This window comes from Microtus oregoni, unplaced genomic scaffold (genome assembly GCF_018167655.1).
Source record: "Microtus oregoni isolate MIOR12 unplaced genomic scaffold, Mior012 000027F_ref0000203, whole genome shotgun sequence".
NCBI classification, from domain to species: domain Eukaryota; kingdom Metazoa; phylum Chordata; class Mammalia; order Rodentia; family Cricetidae; genus Microtus; species Microtus oregoni.
The window spans coordinates 11177394-11198047 of NW_024543086.1; the positions used below are offsets into that span (position 1 = coordinate 11177394).

Consider the following 20654-nt stretch of genomic DNA (forward strand, 5'->3'; position numbering starts at 1 on the left):
CACATATCAAATGTTCCCTAGGTTATTTCAATGTATTCTTATAATAATTTTCTTCCATTTTAGTGTTTTGTTTTATATTTATTCATTTATTTTTATTCATTTTCTTTATGATTTTTTTGGGAGCCAACTCTTGGATCTGGCACATAGAGGGAAAATGTTCTTCCACTGAGCTCTCCCTCTCTTGCGTTTTAGATCTTGATTTTATCTTTTCATATGTCCAAGCCTACCACAATGACCAATTTGGGAATAGAACATTTACATGGTTCCATGCAGAAGTTTTAACATATTATGCAATTCTTATTTAGAGGAAGGGAGTCTGACTTAGCTAAACTATTGGTTTCTACCTAACTTCAGTCATGTGAATACAGATGAATGTTTACGGCTAAAGTTAGGTATAAGAGATGATTTTTTTAAAGTAGTTTTAGAAAAATGAATAGAAAAGTCTTTTTTCCTAAATTAAATATTTTATTCCTTTTTTGTTTTTGTGTGGTAATGAGACAGCGAATAAAGATGTCTTAAGTGGCCACAGGACTGGTAAAGGTCTTAGACAGAAAGCTGGTGACCTGAGCTTGCTCAATAAGAGTGCGTTCCTAAAATACTACTGCTTAATGTTGTTTGTGATTGGAGCAATTTAGAAAACACAAAAGATTATGGGATGCTGAAGGGAACTCTCAAAGAAGCTGCAGTTAAATTAGCTGATGCAATGTGAGCTTGAGCTAGTCCTTCACACCTAGGTAGAGATAAATAAACGTTGCCAACAATTTCAGCTCTCTCTTGTTGGCAAAGAAACGGAAGCACAGACGTTCCGTTAACTGTTTTGCCACCAACCTTGCTACCTTCTCATTGTACTTTTCCTGGGTTTCCAACCTGCGCAAGAAGTTTCTAGTAAAGTAGCTAACAGCTCTGTCTGGCTCTTGCTGTGTTAATTCTGAGAACGATTCGCAGCTGAACAAACAACACTCCGTCTGAATTAACTTTCTCGGCGGCACAGTGTTCACTAATTTCGGAGGTGAGATTCAATTTGGCTGTTGCAGCCTGAGCTCATCAGAGGGCCTCTCTGACTTCTCTGGGCTTCTGTCAGGGCCCTCGTGCCCTCTTTTCCTCTGAGCAACCTTCAGGGTGTCTCTCTGCAGAAGAATCGTGTGTCTATTTTGCTTTCGTTCTTAAGGAATATAATCAAGTGCTTGGGGAATCCATTAAACAGGTTGAGTTGTCAATTTTGGAAGCAATAGGAGTGCGTATGCTAAAACAGACCTAAGACTCTGGCATATTCTATACCAGCCCATCTGTCCTCCCTCGGCAAGTAACAGACCACAGAGCTTCAGAGATAAAGAAAGCGGTTTTTGTGGGGCAGGACCCAGAAGAATGGAAAATGGGGCATTTCCGCTCCTTCTAGACCTTCCTTGACCTTGTCCTTACTGGCAGTCACCTGCGGCTCTTCTCTTTGTTGCTGTCCTCTGGATCTAGTTAGGTCATCAAGTCACTTGGTTTGCTTCTCCAGAAAATGGTGCACTGTGGTTCTGTGATATATGGAGGTTAAGGGAGGAGACAGCGCCTGGTGAAGACAATGAGTAATTGCCGGAGAGCTGGGAAGAAACAGAAAAGGTTACAAACTTTGAGACACTCCCTGGGTATGAAAGGCCAACTTCAGAATTTCTAGCTAAGGATATCAAGACCCAGAACTCACTGCTGAGGTCCATAGGTGTTTGTCAGCGAGCTGCCTAGCACACGGGCTTGCTTAAATTTTCTTAGCATTTTTATGATGTCTTGTTGTCATTTAATTAGAGCAGTATGTCAATCTTTTACTAATGAAGCTCACACTGTTTTAGATTTTGGCTATCTAGCCGGCCTTGTCTTGCAGGAAATGATTATCCACTTACTGAAATCATTCTCCGTGCAGTCGGACATGTGTTTTTGAATGAAACGGAACCTACCTACTTTGAAAGGGGTTCCTGCAAGGCTTCTGCCCTTTACCGTTTATCTACACTGTCTGCTTTCAGCCCGAACAGGATGAATTAGTGTGGCTCTGTCAGACAGAAAGAGGCATGGTATTTTCCCCTAGTGTTGCACTATGTCCTGCCTTCCTTCCCTCCCTCCTCTGGTTTTCACTGTGGCTTATGCCTGAAGTTGTGAGTACTATTCTTTGTGGCTGTGAAGAGTCAATGTCCAAAGCCAGATAACTTTTCTATCCAGGGATCTATCTTAAAGCTTCCTGTGTGAGCACTTTTAACTGGGCGAGCTGTATCCATGGTTCTGACTACCGTTTGACGTCATACGAAACCCTAGATGTAAGTGTAGAACCTGCTCGTGCACATTCCAATTCTAAGCCACTAGATGGGCTTCTAACCAAATCAGGGTGAAATGGAAGAAGTGATCTTATTAATAAGAAGGACATAATTTGGAGCTGATTTTTTTTTTCATGAATTAGAATATGAGGGGGAAGAAAACTGAAAATCAGAAGAAAACAAAAAAGCCTCTCTCTCTCTCTCTCTCTCTCTCTCTCTCTCTCTCTCTCTAAAGGATTGCTTCCATCAGAGCTAACAGTACAACCTATTTTCCCCAAATCGCTTATGCTATTTAAATGTAACGCCACTTTAAAAAGAAGTAAACAGCATGTATTTTAAGCTAGCGTCCTGCCGTGGTGTCATATAGATTTTCCTCCCTATCTGTAGACTGCAAGCTGACATTCTCAGTGCCCTCCCTCTTCTGAAAGGTGTACAACACACCCTCACTGTTGAATAGATAAGCAGTAGTGTCTCTTTTTAAGAAATGAAATTAACACGTTTTTCCCCCTCTAGCATAAAATACATTTCAGTCGAAGAGCTGGATGTATTAGCACCATGTAGAAAGAAAGCACGGCATCCAGCTCCCTTCCCATCTCCTTTCCTGCCAGCAGAGAAACACGCTTTACCCGTCCGCGTTCCTGCTCTGCAGCTAACCTTTAAGATCAGCACATTTTCAGCTGTTTCTCCCGCACTCCATGCCCGAGTTGCCTTTGAACATTGTGAGATTTACAGCAGGTTTCCTTTAACTGTGTCACACTCTCTCACATAAAGTCAGGCAATGTTATGTGTTCCATGAAATATTTTCACAGAAATTAAAAGAATAAAATAAAAATCACAAAATCAGAATTAATATTTGATGCCTGCAGGGCTTTAAAACAGCAAGTATTAAGGGAAAAGGATAAAGGAATTCTGGATAAAGACCATGTACGTGTTCTACATCATTGTCCTCTTTAATATAAGTCAGTATGTTTCTCTCATCAAAGGCTTTTCAAATCCTGAAAACCGAGGTCCCATTGGATTAATATATACAAATATAATATAATATATATACATATATATATTGAATTCTGTTTGACAAGTTTAATTTTGTGGAAACATTAAAAATGGTAACAGAGGACTAAAGTGTCAGTTTAATATAAATTAAGTATAATTATACATACTAGACATTATCCAAGACTCAAAATATTATGCTTCGAAGTGTTTGCATATTTGCCTGTGCATGAGTGTCTATGTTATGTTTGTATTGATATCGGTGGCTGCATTCTCTGCTAAACTCTAGAGAAATGGCCATATAGGAGGCATGGAAATAAGAGTATAAGAGTGTCAGGTCTCATCCATACGATGAAGTAATCAAATGCAGGGAAGTCTTATTTCTGACAGTTGCTGTTCCATGAACATTTTTGTTATCTCCATGAGCAAAATATGAACAAACACTGAACCTTTGCTTCGAGGGGGAAATGAAAGTTTGGGGAAACTAAAAACTGCTGATGATCCTGTCATCAGCCAGTCCACAGATCCATACAAGCTTAAGAATAACAAACTGCAGGGACAACCATTCCTGGACACGGCATAGAAGCTCATGTTAGAACAAAGCTTATCCAACATGTGTCCATTCCCTGTAATAGGAAAGACAGGCTCCTGGGCTGGGGAATCCTGCACAGCACAGCAACCCTTTCTTGGTGACCATTTCTAAAAGTAAAGCCACTAAGACAAAAGCACATATGCACAAAATACAAAAGCAAAAATGTGACACTCAACAGATCGTGGAAAGAACACTTGTTTATAGGATGAAAAGAGAAACAAGGCAGAGAGAGAGTCTCCTGGTTGCCAATCGGCTGGGGTCGTGCACAGTGGGTAAATGGACTGACTTTTCAGTGTTCCATGCCATGAGTCTTATAGTTTGCAAACTTTAAGAAAATTAAACACATTTTTATGAATGCTTGGAGATTTCAAACAATGCGTGATTATTATAGTTACTCCACACACATTCCCTAACTCCTACCCGATCGACAGCTACCTCTTCCTTCCACTCAGTTTAAAAAAAAAATTCAGAGTCCATTTTAGGCTGCCCACGAACTCCTGGGTGTGGTGCCGTCCACTAAAGCATGGTTGACGGTTCAGGACAACTCCCTTAAAATAAGCCAAGTCTTCCTTTTCCAGTAGCTATCATTTTCCACTGGGTCCTTAGCTAGGGCTGGGAGTTCATGACCACCTCTATCTTCCGTGCTGGATTTTGTCTGGTTGAGTTTGTGTAGGTCTTGTGTGTGCTGTCATAACTGCTAAGAGCTCATATATGCAGCAGCCCTGTTGTGTTCAGAAAGCAGTTTGAAAATTAAGTCATCATGCACCTCTGGCTCTTGGAATTTATCTACCACCTCTTCCACAATGAACCCTGAGCGTTGGCAGAAGGGAATGTGATACCGAAGTCCAATTTCAGGCTGGGGAATCTCTGTGTTAATCACTGTTTACTGCCCACAAAAATCTTTTCTGATATGGGTTTTGAGATGCATTGATCTTTTAAGTTATAATTCATTAAAAGTTGGCTAAATACTGTGCCCGCAAAAGCTATGGGAGAAGCCAATCATTTTCAGAATGGATTTAGGGTGCTCTCCACAAGCGATGACCTAAGCCTGGCATTGTCACCATTGCAAAGAAGCAATGGCCAGATAGATCACAGGCTCTAAGGGAGAACCTAGTATATTTTGTGAAATATTTTTGTTTGTATGTTTGTTTATGTCTATGTGTGTGTGCATGTTTAGCTTCTTGCATGCCATGACACATATGGGGATGTCAGAGAAAGACATGTAGAATCAGTTCGTTCTTTCTCCCACGGTCTCACGGATTGAACTAAAGTCATCAGGCATGGTGTCAAGAACTCTGACCCACTTAACTGTCTGCCTCAGCCACACACATTTTAATGAGAGAGGAGTAACACATGCAGAACACACAAATGAGGACGAATGACTGTCTCTGGCTCATTCTGACATGACAACATTCTTTAGGACATTTATCTGTAAGGTTTACCATTGACTTACTTGATAGACAAAGCTCCAATTAAAACATAAATATTTAAAATATAGTATATAAGCAGACCGGATTCCCTGCCCTGTGGGAAGTCCAAGGTCCTCCCCCCTCCAACCAGGTCCAGTCGAAAGGGAGAGGGAATGGAGTGGGGGGGGGGAGAGAAGTGGGGAGAGGGGGAGAGGAGTGGGGGGAGGGGGAGGGAAATGGGAGGCAGGGAGGAGGCGGAAATTTTTTCAACAAAAAAAATAAAAAATTAAAAATAAAATAAAATATAGTATATAAATTGAAAAGATAATGGCATAGATACTTCAAGGAAACAGATTTTTTTAATGATTGGGTCAAGTACAGACTTTCACATAACCCTTCATCTAAAAGTATTTTTATTACATATATTATCCATACTACTCTAAATTAAATACAGTTCTGTACCTTTCACACTTATGCCCTAAGATCCTTGCTAACAAAGCAATGAACACAGTTACATGGGACCAAATGGAGACTGACATATACCTTCTCAGTAACCCAGGGTAATTTAAGGTTAAAACCTGAAGTACATACATTTTCATATCTTTCTGGTTATTTTCCAACAATTCAGAATTTTTTATTTTGAAGTCATTTTCACATGCTGGAAAGAAGGTAGTTAGAATAAATGTCTGAAATTCCAGTATTTTTTTTTTATAAGTAAGATGGGTTTTAGAAATCTATAAAACATACTATACCATCCATGACTTGCTATGTCAGTTGTAAGATAGATAATATTTAGATGCTATATAATTAGATAATAGTTAGTCACAAGATAACTGATTATATAGATTGATGGATAATAGATTCTAGGCTGATAATGGATGACTGGTAGATTGAGAGATATTTACTAGATAGATGGTATATTGGTAGATAATCTTTAGTCTGGGCAAAAGTACGATTCTAGGGATTAACCACCTCTATTTATGTTAACAAAATGTGATAAGGATCTTTAAAAGCTCTTAACTTTGGGCTAGAGAGATGACTCAGTTGCTAAGAGGATTGTCTATTTTTCCAGTGAATCTCTGTTCAGTTCCCAGTGACCACAGAGTTACTCACAACCATCTGTAACTCTAGTTTCAGAGAATCCAACAACGTCTTCTGTGGTGCACAGAAATACATGTAGACAAAACACCCATTTACACATTAAAAAATAAATCATTTACAAAAGCCTTTAAACTTTGAATTATATGTTTAATATTTTGTGTGAGGGCAAAAAGCATTGTGTGTACAGTATATATATTTACAGGCACATCCATATATCTATATATCTATATACGTATGCATGTATAGAATTGTTCCCCTCCAAGTAATTGAAAGTGTGAACTATTTGAAAACATTCTAATATCTCCTGGTCTGGGTTTCATTATGTAATGACACATGAAATACGATATATTCCTCAACAATAAATACTGTCTAAGGTTGTATGTAAGTATATGGAAATGATATTATGTTATGTTATTGCACTACAAGGACATACTAGAATTTGTTAATAGAGTTGAATTCTGAGTGTAGAAATAAGAATTCATTTTTAACTTCTCAGGTGTTTCTCCTGCCCATTTCCAGCTTTATATATATATAATTTCATGTTACTACTCGAGTGAACACCCTGGGTAGATAACAGAATGGAATCGCGCATTGGTGACTGGGGGTGCCTTCCTTGAGTAAGCTGGCTCCTTTTCTACCCCAGTTGTACATCAGTTTCCATGTGTGACTGTCTTCCAGCAGAAGAGGGCACGGTTCATATGCAGTGCTGTGGACAGGCAAAGAGAAGAAACCAAACTCTCTTTTCCTACTTTTCCTTGATCAGTATTTACCTTTCTAGGTGCTGCTGGATAACATACCATTCCCATCTCATTAAAAAAAAAAACCAAAAAACAAAAAACTGTAATGCCAGATCTACAGAGACAGGAGGATTTTTGAGTTCAAAGCCAATTTGAGATATGTAACCTGACCCTGTCTCAAAGCACCCCAAACCCTGGGGTGCATCATAGTGGCAAGGCATTTTTTTTTTTTTTGGCTTGTCTATCAGGTTCAATTTCCAGCAATGCTTGAGAACAATTAACTTAAAAAAATAATATTCTAAATATTTTCAGTGCCTTTTTGAGGCCTTAACTGTGTAAAATAATGTAAGTTTTTTTTTTCAAAGAATTCTGTCTTTTCTTGCTTTCTGAAAGTTTCAATTACATTGCAAGATCAAATTTGGTCCTTTAAGAAATGAAGTAAGTGATATAAAATTCAGAGGAGCGAGCAATCATTGTCGTTATCATTGCGGGCGTAATGCAAAAGGGGAGCCTCCAAGAGAATGGAGAGCACCGAATGAGCTGTAAATAACAGGTAGGGGCTTGATAAGCACACTGCAGAATAATAACGACAGCTTATTGAGGCCGATTACATGCCAACTGCTGTGTTAGACTTTCGCTGTCGCCACTTCACAGCGCTCACCACAATGTTGTACAGGAATTGATATTATCTCGTTTTGCGGATGAGGAAAGTGAGATTCAGAAATATTAAACAGTCTCCCCAAGGTCGGACACCTAATGAATGACTGCGGAGGGACCACCAATACCACTCTTCTCTTCTTCCTCCTGCCTAGCGAGCCCTCATGCCATGAGTCAAATGTTACTGGTTTGCCGCCTCTAAGCCTCTCAACTTGTGTGTTTCTTCTATAAGATGGTGTTAATGCGACTTGCCTAGGATTATAAACTGATACTATTATTAATGTCACATTATTAAAAAGGAACAAAATTCATGTCTTCAGTGACACCGGGCAACATCTAAGTGGTTAATACAACCATGGAAACTTAGCCTTTCCTCAAATTCCCTCTGACCCATTGCTTGAAGGAAAGTACCTTGTTGTAAGCAGCCCATAATATATCTACTTAGCTAAGGTTTTGTTTCAGGTGTTAGTGATTCACAGTCAACTTCCTTTGGCTGAAATATTAGATGGGGGAGGTTCATAAACAGTTCATAAGTTTTAAATTCTGTGCTGCTTTGAGTAGCATGGTGGAATCTCTTAGTAGCCCACTGTCCTTCACTTAGAGCACAAATCACAACTTGGTCCAGAGTATCTCTGCTATATACATATTACCTACCCTTCAGTCCTGTGGTAACCAGCTCACTTCTCAAATTGACCATCATGGTGTTTTGATGCTTGAATTATCCCATTACGTTATTGTAGTCGATCTCTCACTGTGCATAGTGAATACAATGAACATCCTTATAGATGCATTTGTAGAATAAGCACGTATATGGTTTATAGCATACTGTGATTTTAGCCATCTCTTGACAGCTGTATGTAAGGGAGGAATATAAGTCATGAGAAACAGTAGTTTCAGGGTGAGCTACATTAACCAATAGTATCTGGTCTCCAATTAGGAGCTTTACAATGTTTTTATTTTTATACACACACACATATAATATAATTATGTTTCTTTGAAAACTTTATTTACTTTATAAATGTTGTAAATGACATATTTAAAATGCATCAAGGTAAATAAAAGTAAGAGGTAATGATGCCACTAACAGGAAGCAGTGGCCTTTGTAAGCTAACAGTAGAAATAAAAGTGAAAATAATGAGCTCTGTGAAAGGACAGGGAATCCTTTTTTTCTTTTCTTTCTTTTTAAGATTCATTATGTATACAGTGTTCTGTTTTCATGTGTGCCTACAGGCCGGAAGAGGGCACCAGATCCCATTAAGGATGGTTGTGAGCCACCATGTGGTTGCTGGGAATTGAACTCTGGACCTCTGGAAGAGCAGCCAGTGCTCTTAAGCGCTGAGCCGTCTCTAGTCCCCAAGTGATAGAGAATCTTAGCAAACTCCAGGAAGTAAACTATGATGAAAATGGAATTTGTTCTATAAAGAATAAGACAAGGACAGGTTCTATAAAGCTCTGGGATTTATGCTTCGCCAGAGTGGTGACAGCATGGGTTAATGAGACAGTATTAGTCTGAATCTAAACCCTTGGAGGACAGCAATGGATCCTGGCTTATACTCATCTAAGCTCTGAGTACTGCCCTAAGTCCTTGAGTTCTGATTTCTCAGGGACTACTTTCTGGATGAAGCAGTCTATGTCCAATGAAGAAATTCTCTGAGTTGGCTTTATGGGTGTGTTTCCTTCTAAACGTTTTCAGCGAGACTGACATTGAAAGAAAACATGAATGGATTCTAAGTTTAAGAGATGTGTGACCTCAAGTGAGGCCAGCAGTGTCAGCCGACGTAGTTTGGAGATCGACCACTGTCAGATGAAATGTAGGCAGTATAAACTGAGGTATTACATCGATTCAAGAGTCCCTAAGTACACAGAGATGTCATTCTTGGGAAGACCATGAAAGGTACCAGGATAGAAATATTAGCAGTCCTGAGTTTTCTCAAAGGAGACAATCAGTTCTCATATCAAGGGTATTCATGGATCACCATCATTTCATTGAAAAATGTGCCAGGAGGGCCTATAAGGACCAGAAGCTTCTGCCCTCAGGTGGTAAAGTAGTTCTCTTAACAGGATGTGGAGCAGGGTAATTCAAGACATAGACAATTATACACTAGACTCTTTGACTCTGTGTGTGCAGGTATGTGTAAATTTAGAAAGTCCTGAGAGATTCTTTTTAGAGCTACTTGATCTTCCACTTGGCAAAAAGCACACACATTAGCTTACCAGTTCAGATTTGTATGTAGGGACTCAGCCATTGGTAGCAAAACTGTATTTTGTGTGTGACTTCTTATTCAGCTGTTGAGAGTAACATTATTTTTTGGGGCAGACATGGGCCAGGAAGTTACAGGTATAGGAAAGATGAGATTTCCCCAATATCCTCCCTCAAGTTTCTTGTATACTGGTGAGCACTGATGAATCCTCAGGCCAATAAGAAGAAGGAAGAACCTTTTGAAAGTATATTTCTAAATTTTCCAGAATTTGACTTCTGAAAATACACACACTACAGTTGAGCCTTGCTCTGGAACATCATTCTACTTCCTCACACCTGTAAAGCAGACTGAGAATCTTCCCACAATGGGGATGCATTGTAAAGCAAAGATTAAAATTTAAGAACAATACCAAAAATAGATATAAATTCTGGGACTTAATAAGATATAACAAGTATAAACCACAAAGTATCATAGGCCAGATCTGCTTGCTAATGGGAGAGAGAGGGAGAGAGAAAAGAATAGCCATTATTCCATGTATTTCTCACAATATTCTATAGGAAAACCTGTTGTCCTTTGGACTCCCTAAAATGTTTGTTAGCCAACCAGTCAGTCTTACTGGATTTTTGTCAGGTTGATTTTTATATTGTTTAATCAGAATATAACATTGAAAGAACAATCATTTCATATATTGCAAACGGTCTATTTATTATAAAGTGGAAAGAGAGTCCAGCACTTTTTACCTATTGTGTCAATATTGGAACCTAGGTAGTCATTATACCTGACACTTCATGAGTACGTGATAATTATTCAAACAATGCCTTGATCAAGTACTACAGGAGCATAAAATTATTATACATGCATCATATTGATTGTGTCTCTTAGCCATATCATATACCATTTCTTTAACATAATACAATTAAATCATTTGCCCAACTAAGATACAATAATTTTATCATCAAATTTATCCATTCCAGATTTCTAGAATTAAGTCTAAATTCCTCTTTCATATCAAGGTGATATGAAGTGAAAAAGAGTTTTTCCCGACCTTTCAGTGACTTCAAGAGACAATTTAAAGGCGAGATGCAGCCACATTCAAGAGAAGCTCAACAGAAATTTAAATATGCTCCAAAATGGGGCCAGTTGTCACCATGGAGATGGTATTCTTTCCTAAACTTAGTTTAAAATGAATGTGAAAGAGTTTTCTAAGCAAAAGTGTTGAAACAGGTGGGAGAAAAATAAAAACTGATATAAGCCAGAAGGTATGGTACAACTATAGTTCCGGCTCTCTCGAAGGCTGAGGCAGGAGGATCCCTGGAGCTCAATAGCTAAAGACAAGACTGAGCAACACAGTGATTTGTTATGAGCTGGGTGAAATTCCCTTGAGTTATTAGATATAAAGCCCTTTGAAGTTTTTAATGTGTATTTAGGATAGTGTATTCAGCATCAGTATAAGATGATCTGAAAAACGCACCTTTCTAGTGATTGGGGAAGAGCTCATTCTGTAAAGTGCTTGTCATGCATTCATGAGAACCTAAGTACAGATTCCCAGCCCCATGGAAAAACCTAGATGCATCAGGGCATGTCTCTAATTTTACAGTCACAGACCTCGGGAAGTAAACACCAGTGGCTTCCTGGAGCACTGGCTGGCCAGTTTCCATGGCCAAATCAGTAAGCTCATGTACAGTGAGAGACCCTGTATTAACAAATAAGGTGGGCAACCATTGGAGAGGATGCTTTGCCATTTTCCAGCCTCCATGTGCACACACACACACACACACACACACACACACACACACACTCACACACTCCTATTGCAACATTTGTAGATACCTGGAAAGCTACCATATTGTATAAAGTTCTTCTAGAAAAGATTGTAGCCGCATCCTTTGGCATTTCTCTAAAGCTCACTGAATGTGTTATATTTGTAGGCATTATTGCACTATACAATCATTTGCACACATTATCTTCTTTAGTTCTTCTTTCCTCACAGACCTTGTGTCCTAGTGGTTTCCTCAGGTCACACGGTTAATATGTGGTGGCAGATTGAGTATTCAAGTCAAGGTTCAAATTAAAAGTCCCTATCAGAAATTACTACAATTAGGTGTTAAAGCATATATGCAGTTTTAGAACACTGATTAAGCGTGGCCATTCCTTCCAGGTCACTGTTTTGAGCAGGAAAGATAGGTGGGTTCTTGACGTGGACTGGAGAATCCATATTTGTCATTTAGCAACGCGGGCATCAACAAACAAGACTATAATGTCAGTCCTGTCATATATTATCTATCTTTCCTCTCTACACGTGGGGCATTTCCCATCACCCAAGCTAGAGAAGGATATTTTTCCAATTGGAAGGAGCCTCTTCACAAGCTGAGAATGTATAGCAAAAATTTATCTTTTCAGAAACAAGCCCGGCTGCCAGGTGGTGGCAGATGTCACAGCTAGCCCGCCCAGTAACTCTTTAGAAAATACCAAGCGCCAGCTATCATTTCAAACACCACAATCTCCTGCTTTTTTTTCCCCTTTGCTTTCTGGGTGACATTCATCAGCTAGGACTTCCCACCATAGCTTTGGTTTTCCGAATTGGGTGGAACTGTTTATTATTTCTTGGTGAAGTCACTTGTTTTTGGAGGAAGAGGTCCTTGAGGAATGTTCAACAGTTCTGTGAATTTTGACCCTCTGTCTCATGACCAGACCATCCTAGTGTTACCCCCAAAAGCAAAACTGATAAAATTTCCCTTTGTTTCCTTGGCAAAAGCTTTGCAGACTAGCTAGCCAATTTCTTCATTTCCCTCGAGGAAATATGTGGGAGCCAGCTGCTAAGTGCTGGTGTTTGCACACACCTGTCTGTTTACTTTTTAAAATGTAATTGAGAATATGCCTGGAAGCGTGAGTCTGTTTCTCCGGTGTACTCTGTGCAGATTGAGACATGCAGAAGACAATCACAGTCTTGCATTGTGCATCGAGTGCGTGCATAGTTCTCTAAGCTGGTGTTTTGAAAAGACATAACAATGAAAAGGTGCCTCCAATACAAACCGAATGGAGAGATGAAGCACTAAAACATAACCCAGAGCATGAAAATGACATAGCAATCATAACTCCATATCAAGTATTGTGATGCTTTGTCAATGATTTTCAATACTGGCTGTACTTTAATGTCATCTAACAAGCTAACAAATCTAACATCTCTCCCAACACAAACACACACACACACACACACTTGCACACATGTGTGCACAGATAGTGCCTGAATTCTATCTAACAGCAATTGTGATTTGAATTGATATAGGGTGTGGTTTAGGCATCTATACTTCAAAAATGCTAATCATATAGCAATATGCAACTAGTCGCAGGTGCCATCTTAAAGCTCACCTTCCTGGTTTTATCTTCTCATGATTGTCCCAATGCTCATGCCCTGAAGTCAGCTGTCTGATTTCTTTATGAGCGTTGGTATGTATTTCTTCTTGGCACTCCTTGTTCCCTTTATCCCTCTGTAGTGATATCCTTTAATGGGTTCTTTATAAGGCCAAGCCCTTTGTGCATTATGTTCCTGACTCACTAGTCAATTACCTGGGATCTCTGTAAATAAAACCTTTAAGCTCTGTCCAATGAGCAGTGGGGAATTCTAAGAAGTGGATATCTGCTTTTCAAGCATTTTTGAATCAGCCTGTGTTGAAGGAGGCCGTTAGTTTGTTTCCGGCTGCTCAGCCCCAAAAATAATCACACAGAAACCATATTATATGCAAAATGGTTTGGCCAATAGCTTAAGCATATTTCTGGCTCTTACATCTTAATTTAACTCATCTCCATTAATCTATGTATCTTCACAAGGCCTACCCACAAAGTTTCAGCATGTCTGTCTCCAGCAGAGGCTCCATGGCTTCTCCTGACTCTGCCTCCTTTCTCTTAGCATTCTGTTTAGTTTTCCCCGCCTAACTCTGTCCCCCTCAAGGCCAAGAGCAGTTCCTTTAGTAACCAATGATATTCACAGCATACAGAGGGGAATTCCACATCAGGCATGGGTCAATCCAGTTAGCTTCTACTTGTTCTTGCCAAGGCAATCACTAAAGCCAATAACTTTTGTTACTTTTATGTTTTTACATTTTATTTTCTGCCACTGAAATATAGGCAGTGGTTATCTCTAACTTAAATAGCATTTTATTTCTGGTGCATGGAATGGTACCTTAAATACAATAAGTACCTACATATCTGCTCAATAAATGCTCAGTATACTGATCACAAAGCCAAGATTCCCTGTTTTGAGGAAGTAATATAAAGCTTTTAGAATTTGTCAAGAATCCTAACATTCATAATAACTAACATTTATGATCGTAAATTTCAAATGAAAGAGGATAATGTTTGTCAAGATTGGCTGAGTGTAGTCTTTTCAGAGAGCTAGTACCTCTAAGTGGTATAGTATTCAATCTATCTCAGAGTAGAGCAAGCTAGTTGTTTGGATGGAATGATCAAGGACTGCTTAGTAAAGTTAACCCAAACTCCTAAAGTCGTAAAATTCTGTGAAGTGAAAGCTGTAATTGAAAACGGATGACAGTGAAATCTAATGTGAATATCTCTGAGTGACAGGGACACAACTGCCATGGGGGAACACAGACTCCCCAAGATTCATACCAACTGATGGCTAGGTTTTTATGGCCAGTGACAATCCCTGAATACTGGCTACCAACTGCTAGTGGTAACCATAAATCTTATTGCTCACTGAGTGCTTCCTTCATGGGCGGTGCAGGACCAGAAATGCTCATTCCCTCACTTTAATTCATAGAAAACCAGTCAGGTGACTAAAGTTCAGAGTTTGCCATCAGCAAAACTGAGACTCCAAATGGGTAAGGGTTGATTGAAGCCCAGTCCAATGAAGATTGAACTAGCATCATGGAACACAGAACACTGCCCTCACCCAAAATACCCCACTGATTTGTATGGACCCACTTTTCACCACTGTGGTTCTGCTGTTTCTCTACCTTCCAAAGTCATTTGGCCCAATCCAATAAAAGAATCAATCAAAAGTACAGAAAGTTTTTGAAAGTTGCCTATAGTATTTTTTACTGTACGATCAGGAAAATGAACCAACCAACCAAGCAACAAACAAAAAACACTTGTTAAAAAAAATTCAACAGGAGATTAAAATTGTAAGACAATTCCAAATTTACAGTTATAATTCTGAACATTCTCATTAATAAAAACAGGACGGTACTTTTATACTGCCTGTTTGATGGGACATTTTTAATTATAGTGAAAACATGTAACACTCACCAATCAAGAGTCAAAATAGTTGTCTGTATTTCAAAATACCATCCAAATATCGAAGCAAAAGAGACAGCAAATGGCTATTGAGTTCAGGGATTATACTGAAAGCAAATGCTGGTCCTTACAATGGTTTATTTAATACAGTGTGGGAAAGTTACTTGGCAGTTTTATCTAGATACTAAAGGAGATTGGAAGCAAGCTGAATTCTTTTTTTTTTCTCTCACATTTGTATAAATTGACATTCCTTTTAAAGAATACAGAGATTAGGAGTGTAATGTTAGAGACTGGAGAGATGGCTCAGAGGTCCTGAGTTCAATTTCCAGCAACCATGTGGGGACTCACAACCATCTGTAATGAGAACTGGCTCCCTCTTCTGGCCTGCAGGCATACATGCAGACAGAACACTATAAATAAATAAAAAAAAATTTTAAAGAGTGCCCTGGCAAGAGGGCAAGAATGAGGAGGGCCTGTCTTAGCACGTGAAAATGTTGGGTGCATGGTAAGTATCAGGAAGTAAAGACAGAAGAGAAGGATGGGTAAAAAGACGCTTTTAAGGAAGACACATGTCTTAGGTTAGGTGCAGTTAGCCTGAACTATTTTGTTTCTCAGAATCTAGTGGTCTTGAACAGGGACTGTGATGGAGTGAAACTGGGTCAGAGGTAAGAACTCGGGCATGCTTGTCTGCAAGCCCTCAGCACTCCTATGTGAGGGCGGAGTGGTTTTGTCTTCAGTAATGGAGGATTGGCAGGTGACGGAGAAAGGGAATGTCTCTTGAATTCAGGTAGCAGTACAAAACATGTGCCAGTTTCTGAAAAATAGCCTCAATTGGTACCTGAGCACACAGGTGGCCCTGCTTTTCTTGTCTTTCTTTTTATTTCAAAGGATGATTTATTACTTTCAGAAAAGAATGATAATAAAGCATTCTAGTTCATTTCCCTTAAAAAAAAAAAACCAGTGCTACTATGGGTTTGTTTTAAAAACAAATAGTTAATTCAAAACAGAATTCTCTGTTAAAAAAAAAAGATGGTAGTCTCTTATTTACTTCACTTCAAAGTTTTTTTTTTAAACTCAGTCTCCCTAGCAACAGAGACATCTGTCTCTATTCTCTTAGTGATTAAAGCCAAAGAAAGTAGCTGTTTCAAAAATAATAAAGGCAATTTCTATGAATTGGGTAACTGTTAATTGTTGCCAAGAAATCTTAGTGAGATAATGAGGCATACAGCAATTGACAAAGATCTTTTCATTGATGTCTGAGCTTCCCAGCAGCCCATGGTGGGGCGCTAATATATACAGTGCCATCGATGAGGTATTGTGTGATTTGCTGTGTAACATAAATAGAGAAGGGATCTTTACTCTTTCTAATTTCTGTCAGAAGTATGCCTTGCTGTGATTTCTCTGATTGCTTGGTAACTAATCATACCTCAGGATTCCAGGGAATATATTTACCCATTACGTTTCGTGAAAATAGAGCGGTTTGAAGCATTCAGAATAGAGATCAATGCAGCAAATACTACAGTAGCTGCCGGTGGTGAGAAAACACAATATCCTTCTTATTCGAGTTGAAGACTCTGCGAAACCCATTTGAGTGAAAATACTTAAAATTGCGCTGGATTCTAAAATGTATATTGGCATTTGTGCTAAAACTGTTTTCAGGCCCCTTATAATGAAACCCCATCACCCTCTACAGTACCTCCGCTAATAAACACAAAACAGTTTTTCAACGCTTTCTGCTTTCCCAGAAGCCATGGAAGCAAATTATATTAAGTCAGTATTTTTTATTATTGCCCTGTTTGGCTCATGCCTGGCTGTATGTGAAACTACTGCTAAATGGGTAATAACAGAAGGAGAAGCCATGCATATAGAAAGAACTTTTGTGAATTTTTTTTAAATAAGGAAATACAAGTCTGATCACCAGATGGAGAATCATGTATTGGATATTGACCTTAGAAGCTCCCTTTAGTTTCTTTAAGGAGGTGATAGGCAATAGAATGTGGGAATTGTCAAAACTGCTGAGTCTAATTTCAAACTCTGGGTGTTCATAAAATCTACATATGTATGAATAACTGAAGAAAAATACAATAGATTCTCCATCCATATCAATTTTAGTGGAGATTGGAATAAGATGTTTTTATTGAAGCATGTTGCAATACGGTACAGCTAAGAAACAGGGGACATACAACATGTTTTATCCTCACGTGTTTTCTGTCAAAGGTAGGTAGGTGTGTATATAGTCTGGTGCATTATACAAATAATTAAGGCATAGATTGTTGGGAGTGGGATACGATCTTATAATAAAATGAAAGCCTAGTTCAGCAATTCCTTTTACTTCAGAGATATTCTTATGGTTTGCAAAGCTATTTTTTTTTAAAAAAAAAAAGCATCTTCCAAATATCGATATTTCTAGTAAATGCTTGTGAATATAAATGAATAAGAGACATTATCTTTTAAAGATTACAGTTTTCATCTGCATAATTTCACACTGTTAAGGTGACAAACTGTTAATTTTCTTTCAAGATGCTTCTAATATAATGAAGGGAGAACGGATCTTTCTAACAACCACGGAGAAATAGACTTGAAGAGCCGCGGTGACTTTTTATCGAAAGTTTAAAAAATGCAGCGTCAAGGCAATCTTGGCACTTGCTGTGGTGTTCATGACACTCCAAGGATCTCAGCGCGGCAGCCCTGGCTTTGTTGATCAAGTTGTACCATATTGTCTATCAGCATGTCATTTAACAGCAGCTTCTGGTGGGGGGGCTGAAATGCATATTTGTTACAGATGAGGGTCACTGGACTCATCTTTACTTCCAAACAAGAGGCTAGACACTATAGGCCTTGGGCTACACATGACCTGCCACCTGTTTGTGTAATCCTAAACCTCTTTGTCAGACTGCTGAAAAAAAATCCTTTATAATGTAAAATTTGCAAAAAAATAGCATTTCAGTACCTCCCCTCAAAGAGAATTTATCAGGACAAAACGTACCTATTGGTTTATGTATAGTGTCTGATTGTTACAATGTCACCAGAGAGTCAAATAATGGTGATTGAGGTAGTCTGGGCCATAACACTTAAAATATTACTTTAATTAGTTAGCAATTAATTAAAAATTAATCCCTATCTAGCCATTTCCAGAGAATGATTTCCAATGCCAGCTCTAGATGTAGGTTAAAGTATCAATGTGAATTAAAATAAAATGAAACTGCTATACCATATTATAAGAGCTAATGTGTACAGCTAACATTAGTGACTCTGTCTTGTGCCATGTATGTGCTAAGTGTCCCGCCTGGGGCACCTCTGAATTTCTGCAAGACACCTATGATGAGGGCTTGCTCTTGGGCTCATCTAATAGATTAAAATTAAAGAAAAAAATTCTTCTGCATGTCACACAGCAGAATGAAATGGCATTAAATTAGGACTATGGTTGAAGGCAAAATCCATATTTTTAACATCTGTGCGTGCGATAGTCTCACCTAAAATTATGAGCCCTGACATATGCATAAAGAATAGGTGAATACTTCACTAGAAAAAAAAAAGGAGAAAGGAATACATAGGTATGCTCCCCAGAAAGAAATAAACAACCTTCTCCCCCACACGGGTATACATGGAGGGAAAGATGACAAGACTCAGCAATCCCCCTTCTGTTTTCTGATATGGTATTTAGATCTGGATTCCTTTTTCTTCCAAACATTGATTAATCGTCAGAGATTCAGTGAGATTTCCACAGTTCCAGGCGCAACCATCAAACAGCTGTCCTGACCTTTCCATGGGCTAATGTTTAATCATCCTCGTTAGAAAAGAGTAGAGATTCCTGAAGCACTTTAGAACAGTGGTTCTCATCCTGTGGGGCAGGAATTTTGGCCAACCTCTATCTCCAAAAATATTTGCATTATGATTCATAAGGTAGCAAAACTGTAGTATGAAGTAGAAACAAAAATAATTTTATGTTGGGCATCACCACAACACACACACACACACACACAAAAAAAAAACCTGTATTAAAGTGCCACAGCTTTAGGAAGGTTGTGAACCACTGCTCTAGGAGAGTCTCCATGGGAAGGAGGTTCCCTGGTCCCCTAGGGGGGTGGAATTGCTAAGATAGGGAGAAAGAGCCCTCTAGGTCTATCAGGGATTTTGGGAAACATCCTTGAGTTTTCTAGCTCCAGGGTCTTAGCAGTGAGTATTCCTAAGGCAGCCCTATGGTTCTCAGCCTCCTTTCTTTTCTATGCCTTGTTCTGTTCCTCTGTCCTGTGCTTTTGACCAGGTTGTCATCCTGTGAGCCAGGATTCTAGTTTGTAGTTAACATAAGCAGAAAAATAGCTTATTGAAAGGATAAAAGGTAATCTCAAGAATTCAAAGGAAGTCAAGAAATCTAAGTTGACAATAAAGAAGTGAATAAATGGAGACCTGGCAGTGTAAGAGATGGTGTAAGTTCCTACCGAGAGCTGGGCTAGTAGGTTCAATGAGTGGAACTAATTCTCATGCTTCTGAATCACCTTCTGAACTTTATATTTACTGCTGTGCTGAATACAGCCATTCAGAATCCTGGTTAGGAAGAGGCAGTCTCCCAAGTTATAGTCAAGCTTTATCTTACCAAGTAGATAAAGAAGGATCATATAGATTTCTTCAGCTTCCGGAATGGATCAAGAGGGTTTGAACAGACTGACAAAATACAATTGAAGTAATATTTAGGGACTTAGATTAAGAGATGATTGATATAGTTCTTGGGTTTTGATAGACTGATGGGGTGATCAAAGTGCTGTGACAGCTTATCAGTAGTATTGGAACACAGATCTCAGGGATGACTAGCTGCCCAGGAATGACCAAGGATAATGTCCGAGGCCTAGGGAATAGCTGCTGATTTGAGCTTCAATGAATGAATAAAAATAAAATGAAAGGGAAAAAGGAAACAGAGATATCAGTATATACCCACTAATTACAAGAATAAAAACAATGTGCTAAATTGACAACCTACTTAAAGTTATCCTTAATGGGGAATCTCTCTCTCTCTCTCTCTCTCTCTCTCTCTCTCTCTCTCTCTCACACACACACACACACACACACACACACACACACACACACAACCATTGTTGTTTGGTATGTTTAAGACATAAGAAATTGGATATATTTAAAGCACATTGTTTCATTAATTTGTGTGTGTGTGTGTGTGTATGTAGTGTGTGCATGCATGTGCACTTGCGGGAGGGTACTATCCCAAGTGTGTAAATGTTGTAGAAGCCTGAAGTTAATATTGGATGTTCTCCTCTGTTTTTCTTTATGTTATCCTTTGAGATAGGCATTCACTCTTAACCACTGAGACTAGATGGGGCAATCAATGAGCCATGGGATCTTCATGTCTCTGCCTACCTAGTGCTAGGGTTACAGACACAACACTTATATGCCTAGCTTTTGTACAGTTGTAGTTATGA

The 20654-nt window shown here is 38.9% G+C and overlaps 1 protein-coding gene across 10 annotated transcripts in view; it reads left to right on the forward strand.

Annotated features, from left to right (window-relative positions):
• The window catches only part of Tenm2 (teneurin transmembrane protein 2), a 1249250-nt gene that overhangs the window by 90355 nt on the left and 1138241 nt on the right, over positions 1-20654 (forward strand). The gene's annotated exons all lie outside the window — the stretch shown is intronic.